The sequence below is a fragment of the Globicephala melas genome, chromosome 19 (assembly GCF_963455315.2).
Source record: "Globicephala melas chromosome 19, mGloMel1.2, whole genome shotgun sequence".
Classification (NCBI taxonomy): Eukaryota; Metazoa; Chordata; class Mammalia; order Artiodactyla; family Delphinidae; genus Globicephala; species Globicephala melas.
In genome coordinates, this window is record NC_083332.1 from 1,262,621 (window position 1) to 1,272,440 (window position 9,820).

A 9,820-nucleotide genomic window follows, 5' to 3' on the forward strand; every position below is an offset into this window, starting at 1 on the left:
GGCGGATTCTTAACAACTGCACCACCAGGGAAGTCCCTATATTTAATTTTTTGATGTCTCTTCCTAAAATTTCACAAATCTTTGCCTTTGGGCAAAAAAATAAATGCTATTTCATATTTTTATTTCATTAGTTATACCCAAATTTTCTCCTTTCAATCTTAAGTGGTGTTTTCCAAATTATAATATTAAAAAATTTAATTATAAAACTATAAATTTCATTGTGAAAATTTTAACAAATCTATAGGTGTATAATTTTTTGGGTGTGTGGTACGCGGCTTCTCACCGCTGCGGCCTCTCCCGTTGCAGAGCACAGGCTCCGGAAGTGCAGGCCAGCAGCCATGGCCCACGGCCCGGCCACTCCGCGACATGTGGGATCCTCCCGGACCGGGGCACGAACCCGTGTCCCCTGCATCAGCAGGCGGACTCCCAACCACTGCGCCACCAGAGAAGCCCTAGGTGTATAAATTTAAGGTGAATCTTCACTCTGACACCCCCTACCCTGCTCCGTTCCACCGTCTCACCTCAGATAGGTAACACTGCTTCACCTAGTGAAGTATCCTTTTGGAGAATTTACATTCAGTCACTAAGATTTCTCTTAAATCACATCTGCTGCTTTATGGCTGAGTGAATTCATCTTCTTCGTCTCTTACACAACATACTAATCAATGTCTAAGGGATATGAATGGACATGAGTAATAAGATATGTTCTTCTCCTACTCACCCACCCCACCCCCAGCTAGATCATTTTATCACTAGTGTTGTAGTTTGTTTACCGAGGCATGTCCTCACACTTAAATACAAATTGTTCTCTTTATTTCAGTTACTGAAATATGATTGATATATATTTTACAAAGCATTTAATTTACTGAATCCTAAAGTGCACAATCATTTTGGAAACAAGATTAGAAAAATATATCATATAAAATTGTATGTATTCATCATGCTAAATGATTTTCAAAACTATTTAAATTTTTGGTTGTTTTGTAACCTTTTATATGTTCTGTCAGATGCAGCTACAAAACGGAACGTGAGAGAGGCCCAGGAAAACAAATTTTATTATAGTCACAAGCCCTAGAGACACAGGCACTCATGGCAAGAGGAGAACACATGGGGAGAGGTCACCAAGGGAGTGGGCTCAATCAAGTAGGTGGGGAGGAGGGAAAGAGAAGGAGGGGGAGGAATCTGTGGGCTAGTGTCTTTATTGAGTTCCAGAGGGGACAAAGGGTGAAGGAGGATTTCACTGGAAGGTTTGAATGTTCCTTGGTCACAGTCAGGGGAGGGCAAAAAGAGGAATTTGTGGCAGGGGCCAGCCTCCACACTGGTGCACCTGGTCACTCTAGTGGGATGTTTATGCCCAGTCTGTGAGGGTGTTGAGGCAGCAGGAAAACCTGAATTTTTACAGTTTACAATGTAGCAAGCCAATTTTTAAAAATATCTAAAATTTAAATCATCTGACTATTGGTTGTTTTGTTTTGTTTTGTTTTGGCTGCATTGGGTCTTCGTTGCTTCATGCGGGTTTTCTCCAGTTGCGGCGAGCGGGGGCCACTCTTCGCTGCGGTACGTGGGCCTCTCATTGCTGTGGCCTCCCTTATTGCAGAGCACGGGCTCTAGGCACGGGGGCCTGAGCAGTTGTGGCTCTCAGGCTCTAGAGCACAGGCTCAGTAGTTGTGGTGCACAGGATTAGTCGCTCCGTGGCATGTGGGATCTTCCCGGGCCAGGGCTCGAATCTGTGTCCCCCGCATTGGCAGGCAGACTCCTAACCACTGTGCCACCAGGGAAGCCCTGACTATTGTTTTTGATACAAAAGACAGATGATATAATTTTTGTTTTTTCTTTTCTTTTCTTTTCTTTTTTTTTTTTTTTGGCCACACTGCCCGGTATGCAGGATCTTAGTTCCCTGACCAGGGATTGAACCTGTGTCCCCTGCAGTGGAAGTGTGGTGTCCTAACCACTGGACCGCCAGGAAATTCCCAACATAATTCTTTATTATAGGAAACTGACCTTAATGTCAGTTTCCAATGTATATATGAAACATTCAATGTCCTTTTCAATGCAACTTGGCTTTTTCTGGTGTTTATGAGAAAAATCATATTTTATAATGTGTGATTTTTTTTCTAAGAATTACTTATTCATATACATTTCCCCCCAAAAAAGCACTGAGATTATAATCACCTCTTATTGTTTTGTATATTTACATGTTTTCATTGAGTTTTACTTTTTTATTTGTTTTAGGAATCTTTCAGCAATAGGTATGATAAAAGTGAAAAAAGTTCTAATTTTTATAAATACAAATGTGCTAAAGATGTTTTAAGTCCACAGGTTTGGTACATGCTTACTAATACTTTGCCCAGGCAAAATTATGAAGATATATTGCAGCATTTTTACCTAAGAGATTGACTGTTCCTTATGTTTAGATCTAGTGTCTATTTATTTTCTCTAAGATTAAAGTTGGAAATATAGCTCTAATGTCTTAATTAAATCTCCAAATATTTTAATAGCATATATTAAATAAGTCATTTCTCCAAACTAATTCATCAACTTTTATGATGTATAAACTTCTCTAGACTTATCATATAAATAACTGCAAACACAGATAATTAGCAAGCTCCTTGTTCTATTCTATTTTTTGGCTTTTGCCAGTAGCATCCTATAGTTATTATTATACTTTATACATAGTAAGGCAAGTTCATTTTGTTAAACTGATTTTTTTTTTACAAAATTTGTGTTATTTTATTTATTTATTTATTTAAAATTAATTGATTTATTTTTATTTATTTATTTTGGCTGTGTTGGGTCTTCCTTGCTGCTCGTGGGCTTTCTCTAATTGCGGCAAGCGGGGGCTACTCTTCATTGCAGTGCGCGGGCTTCTCATTGCAGTGGTTTCTCTTGCTGCAGAGCATGGGCTCTAGGAGCGTGGGCTTCAGTAGTTGCAGCATGTGGGCTCAGTAGTTGTGGCACACGGTCCTTAGAGCACAGGCTCAGGAGTTGTGGCGCACGGGCTGAGTTGCTCCACGGCATGTAGGATCTTCCCGGACAAGGGCTCGAACCCATGTCTCCTGCATTGGCAGGCGGATTCTTAACCACTGCGCCACCAGGGAAGCCCCAGCATTAACTTTTGTAGTTATTTTTATATAATTTATAGACATTTCATTTATATGCGTCAATTTTTTGGAGTTACTGCTGTACCAAAATTGTGCAGGAGCAGCTTCTTCAGGTGGAATCCTGTGACATCGGTGCTCAATTTCCTTGCTTCTCTTACATGGCAAATAGTTTCAGGATTATCTTGGAAAGCTGGTGTCCTAAATGTAATTAAGGTATTTTTTCCTCTCCTCAAGACACTCTGTTTACTTATACTGGGTCTTATATTGAGTCCATAAACTGGGTACTAGAATTAGGCATTTTTGTAGGGTTGTCCAAATTTTCCAGAATTTTTTTTCAATGGAAAGGGAAACGAAATACATATCAGTTTAAAATCTAATACTATACTAGTTAGTATTGTTTTTATCAAATGTGGATTTTAAGTTTTATTAAAATTCTTTGGTTTTATATTTGCATTTATTTTGTCTCACATAAAAACTCTTTCCCATTTATTTTAAAATGTTTTATTCCAAAATACTCTACCAATGCATTATAGTAAAATATATAAACAATACATAAGGTTTCTTTGTAGGTAGTTTTTATATATTTATTTATTCATTTATTTATTTATGGTTGTGTTGGGTCTTCGTTGCCGTGTGCAGGCTTCTCATTGCGGTGGCTTCTCTCATTGTGGACACGGTCTCTAGGCACATGGGCTTCAGTAGTTGCTGCACATAGGCTCAATAGTTGTGGCTCACGGGCTTAGTTGCTCCACAGCATGTGGGATCTTTCCGGACCAGGGATCGACCCCGTGTCCCCTGCATTGGCAGGCGGATTCTCAACAACTGAGCCACCAGGGAAGCCCTGTAGGTAGTTTTGCCTCATATTTTCCCCTTAGGGATATACAGTCAAAATTCTGTATTTGCAATTCACTTGAAGTATTTCATTTACACATGGAGACCAACAACTGGATATTCAATCACTGTTTTTAACCTGTGTATTTAGTGGTTTTAAAACGTTTACTTTGCTTTAATATAATTTAATAATTATGCGAAACACGTACACTTGTACAAATAAAACACTCTAACAAGTTTTTTCCTTAAAAGTCTAGCTTTAAATTCTGCCCGATCCTATACAAATATGTGTTCTATGCCTGTATTTTCATTCCTTCATATAATTGGAAAAACTCCAGCACACTCTGCACACAGTTTTGTAGCTGGCTTTTCAATGCATAATGCATCCAGGTCATAACTGTAGATCAGAGTGTAGAGATTCTCTTCACTCCGTTTACAAATGTAGAAAACTCTGTTGCACAGATGGACCATAATGCATTCACCCAGATCCCATAAATAGGCATTACATGTTTCCAAGTAGAACCAGAATCTTCAGGAGTAACCCCTGCACCCATAAACACATACTTAATGCTCATTTAAATTGAGAAAGTCTGTGTTACACTTAGCACTGGAAGTTACTGGGCATGGTGGTGATGGTAACATATTTCTTTTTGTTGGTTGAATTGCGAATTCCTCTGGCTCCAACTAAAATCAATGTCCCATAGATACTGATGTGATGGCTTCTTCAAAGTGGGAAATAGGAATTATCTTAGTCACTCAGATGGGAGTGGGAATCCTCGGGAACTCATTCCTCCTTTGTCTTTATAACTTCACTTTGCTCACTGGACACAAGGTCAGACCCACAGATTTGATTCTCAATCAACCAGTCCTAGCCAACTCCTTGGTGCCTTTCTCTAGAGGGATCCCTCATACAATGACAGCTTTTGGATCAAAATATTTCCTGAGTGAGGCTGGATGTAAATTTCTCTTCTATTTTCAAAGGGTGACCAGAGGGATTTGTCTTAGCACTACTTCCATCCTCAGTGGCTTCCAAAGCATTAGGCTTTGCCCCAATTTCTCTAAGTGGATGGAGCTCAGAATGAGATCACCAAAGTGCATTGCCTTCTATTGCTTCCTTTGCTGGATCTTGCATTTTTTGGTAAATATCCTTATTCCTTTTCAAATGACTAATCCAAAGCACAGTGAAAACTTTAGTACTAATATAAAAGTAAATTATGGATACTGTTCCTCACTGAATCCAGACCGGATTATAAGTTTTGTAGTTACAGCCATATTCTTCACAATAGACTTCATATGTTCAGGCCTCATGGTCTGGACTAGTGGCTCCATGGTCTTTTACCTGTACAGGCACATGTATCAAGTCCAACACATTCATAGCAACAGCCATTCTTCTAGATATGCTGCTGAGGCCAGAGCCACATATACCATCTTAATCCTTGTGAGCTCCTTTTTCTCCTTTTACTCACTGTCTTCTCTTTTGTCTATTTGGATGAGTTCATTTGTTATTCCAGACCAGTGGCTGGTGGATACCTCTATATTTTTGTCTTTATGTTTCCCAACATTCAGCCCCTTTCTGCTGATTTGCAGTGATACTCGTGTCACTCGTAAGGCAGTTTTTTTTTTTAATCTTCTAGGCAAGGAAAACACTTTGGCCTCTCCTTTTGCGGAGCACAGGCTCCGGACCCACAGGCTCAGCGGCCATGGCTCACGGGCCCAGCCGCTCTGCGGCATGTGGGATCTTCCCGGACCGGGGCACGAACCGGTGTCCCCTGCATCCGCAGGCGGACTCTCAACCACTGCGCCACGAGGGAAGCCTGGAAAACACTTTTTGCTAATTTGGTTGTGACCACTTTATTCTATTCTCTACAGAAATTCAATTTTTTTCCTCATCTATTAATATTTGGTTGACTAATAATTTTCATATTCTTGATAGGAAAGTATATTCTATACAGATGGGAACAATTAGGTCCTAAAATTCATATTCCTATAAGAGATCTAATATTGTAGGTGAATATTTATACAATTAAACTAGCTGTTTTAGCTACATCAAAAAAAATTTCATGAAATTCTGAAATAGTCCAACAGAAAATTTTTTAATTTGGGAATTTGGACAAAAATCTGTCACTTTGCAGTTTTTGTTTTTTTTTACTTTGCAGTTTCTTGGTGTGTGTATATATACTAGTAAATTATAACAAGAAATTTGTGGGCTTCCCTGGTGGCGCAGTGGTTAAGAATCCGCCTGCCAATGCAGGGGACACGGGATCGAGTCCTGGTCCGGGAAGATCCTACATGCCGCAGAGCAACTAAGCCTGTGCGCCAGAACTACTGAGCCTGCACTCTAGAGCCTGAGAGCCACAACTACTGAGCCCACGTGCCACAACTACTGAAGCCCGCATGCCTAGAACCCATGCTCTGCAACAAGAGAAGCCACCGCAACGGAGAGTAGCCCCCGTTCACCGCAACTAGAGAAAGCCCGCGCCCAGCAACGAATACCCAACACAGCCAAAAATAAATAAATTTATTTTTACAAATTTGCCATTTCAATAATTTTCAAGTATACAATTCAGTGGCATTAAATATGGGCCCGAAAGTGCCTTCGGTTTTTTAAGTAAAAATAAAAGACACATTTTTCGTTTTCACCAAGAACTTTATTGAACAACGTATTCACCCTTTTGTTCCACTACCTTCTGCCATTTTTCAGGCAACTTCATAATTCTATCTTCTCAAAACTTTTAATCTTTTTGAGCAAAGACCTGTTCCAGGTGCCTTTTACAGTCTTCCAAGGAACTGAAATTTTTTCCATTAAGAGAATTTTGTAAAGACCGAAATAAATGGAAACGCGAAGGTGCAATGTCTGTTGAATACAGCGGACGAATCAGAACTTTCCAGCCAAGCTGTAACCGTTTTTTCCTGGTCATCAAAGAAACATGCAGTCTTGTGGTACCCTGATGGAAGATTATGCGTTTCCTGTTGGCTAATTCTGGGCGCTTTTCATCGAGTGCTGCTTTCAGTTTGTCTAATTTGGAGCAGTACTTGTTGGAATTAATCGTTTGGTTTTCCGGAAGGAGCTCATAATAGAGGACTCCCTTCCAATCCCTCCATATACACAACATCACCTTCTTTGGATGAAGACCAGCCTTTGGTGTGATTGGTGGTAGTTCATTTCACTTGCTCCATGATCTCTTCCATTCCACATTATTGTACAGTATCACTTTTCATCGCCCGTCACAATTTGTTTTAAAAATGGAACATTTTCATTATGCTTCAGTAGAGAATCACATGTGGAAATATGGTCAAGAAGGTTTTTTTGCTTAACTTATGTGGAACCCAAACATCAAAGCGATGAACATAACCCAGCTGGTGCAAATTATTTTCAACGCTTGATTTGGATATTTTGAGTATGTTGGCTATCTCCTGTGTGGTATAACGTTGATTGTTCTCAGTTAATGTCTTAATTGATCGCTATCAACTTCAACTTGTCTACATGACCGTGGAGCATTGTCCAGCAAGAAATCTCCAGCATGAAATTTTGCAAACCACTTTTTTTTTTTTAAAGAGGATGTTGGGGGTAGGAGTTTATTAATTAATTAATTTACTTTTTTTTTTTGCTGTGTTGCGTCTTCGTTTCTGCGCGAGGGCTTTCTCTAGTTGTGGCAAGCGGGGGCCACTCTTCATCGCGGTGCGTGGACCCCTCACTATCGCGGCTTCTCCTGTTGCGGAGCACAGTCTCCAGACACGCAGGCTCAGTAGTTGTGGCTCACAGGCCCAGTTGCTCCGCGGCATGTGGGATCCTCCCAGACCAGGGCTCGAACCCGTGTCCCCCGCACTAGCAGGCAAACTCTCAACTACTGCGCCACCAGGGAAGCCCCTGCAAACCACTTTTGACATGTTCAATCAGTCACAGCACCTTCTCCATACACTGCACAAATCTTTTTCTGCATTTCAGTTGTGTTTTTACCTTTCTTGAAATAATAAAGTATAATATACCAAAAGGTTGCCTTTTTTCTTCCATGTTCAATATTCAAATGGCTACACAAAAATTCACCAATTTCGATAAGTCTTTTTTAAAATGCATACTGATATGACAGCTGTCACATAAGATCTAACAACATTGTTTCGAATGAAGTTAAAGACAACTAAGTGCTACTATAGCCATCTTACAGAAAAAAAAAACGAAATTTTTAGCCCACCGATTATTTTCAATATTTTGCTTCTACCACCCCTAGCTTAAAAAAAAAAATCAAACCAAATGGAAAATGTGTATCCATTGAGAAATAATCCCCCATTCCCCTCTCCATCCAGCCCCTGGAAACCTCTAATCTACTTTCAGTCTGTACAAGCTTTTCTATTCTAGATATTCCTTACAAGTGGAATTGTACAATATTTTTCCTTTCATGTCTGGCTTTAATTGTTTGGCATGTTTTGAAGGTTCATCATATTGTGGCATGTATCAGAACTTTATTCCTTTTCATGACTGAATAATATTCCAATGTATGAATGTACCACATTTAAAAATCTATTCATGTGTTAATGGACACTTCAGTTGTTACCACCTTTTGGCTACCGTGAATAATGTTGCTATGAAAATTGTTGCACACGAATGTGTTTGTGTCCCTGCTTTCAATTCTTTCAGGTTTCCCAAGGAGTGGAATTGCTGAGTCCAGTGGCATTTCTGTATTAAGTTTTTGAGGAGCTGCTAAACCGGTTTTCATATTATTAAACTGTTTTTCACATTGCAGCATTTTACATTCCCATCAGCAATGTCCGAGTGTTCCAATTTCTCCACAGTCTCATCCATACTTGTTATTTCCCCTTTTCTCCCCATAGTCATCCTGGTAGATGTAGACTGGTATCTCACGGTTTTGATTAGAATTTCCCACGTGTATAATGATGTTGACATTTTACTGAAAAACAGGAGTATTTTACTCCTGTTTTTATTGATCCTTTATTTTACAGTAATTTACTCCTGTTTTTCATGATCCTTTTCCTCCATTTTCCCCTCTCTTCTGGCCTCCCATCAGTGAACAAACATGGACTGATACCTACTTTCTTAACGGGAAAACTCCCTTTCGCCCACCACTTCCTTAAAGCTTTATCTGTTCCATTTTCTGAGGCTCCCTGGCTCCTCTTCCCCCGTGCCCATCCCAGTCGCGCTTGCAGCCCACATGTAAAATTCCTTTCCTCATAGTGCCTCTTCTATTCCCCAAATAAGTCAGGGAAAGCCATCTTTCTGTGAGTAAACTGCGCATAGCAAAACTGATTGCAACAGGATGTAGACATATCCTATTAGGAACAGATGTAGTATATAATATGACTTGAGCCTGTCATTTTGGGATTTTCCTCCCCTCTTATTCAGCTCAAAAAATAATTTCCCTAACTCCAGTAAGTCTCTTTCTAGAAGGGGCTCCTACTCAAATCATATTTCTCCCAGCCTTTAAATTATTTGGAAGTTTCATGCTGTACTATGTGGATTTCCATGCAGTCAAAGCTCAGGGCAGAGGAGGAGGATTGAATTCCTGTGTGGACCTGACCGAAAATGGAATGTGAGCAATGAAGATGCCTGAGAAATCTGCATGGGTCACCAAGGTGTCTGGAAGAAAGCTAAACTGTGCCTGTTCAGCGTGAGACTTCACAGGGATGCACAGAGAACTGCGGCTAGGGCTGAGAACCGGCCGGAGATTGCACAGGCTGCACAGCGCCGGTGATATTAGAATCCTGACCGACCAGAGTGGGGATACCTCCCTGAACAACTTAGGTGGTCAGTGGAGACCCCAGAAAGGCTTCACCTAGGAGTAACAGGGTGCCCTAATATATATGCTCCTACCCTCGTCAGGCAGCATTGCAGCAGCTGGTGGAGGGGCAAGGAGGGAATGAGAGCAGCAACGATC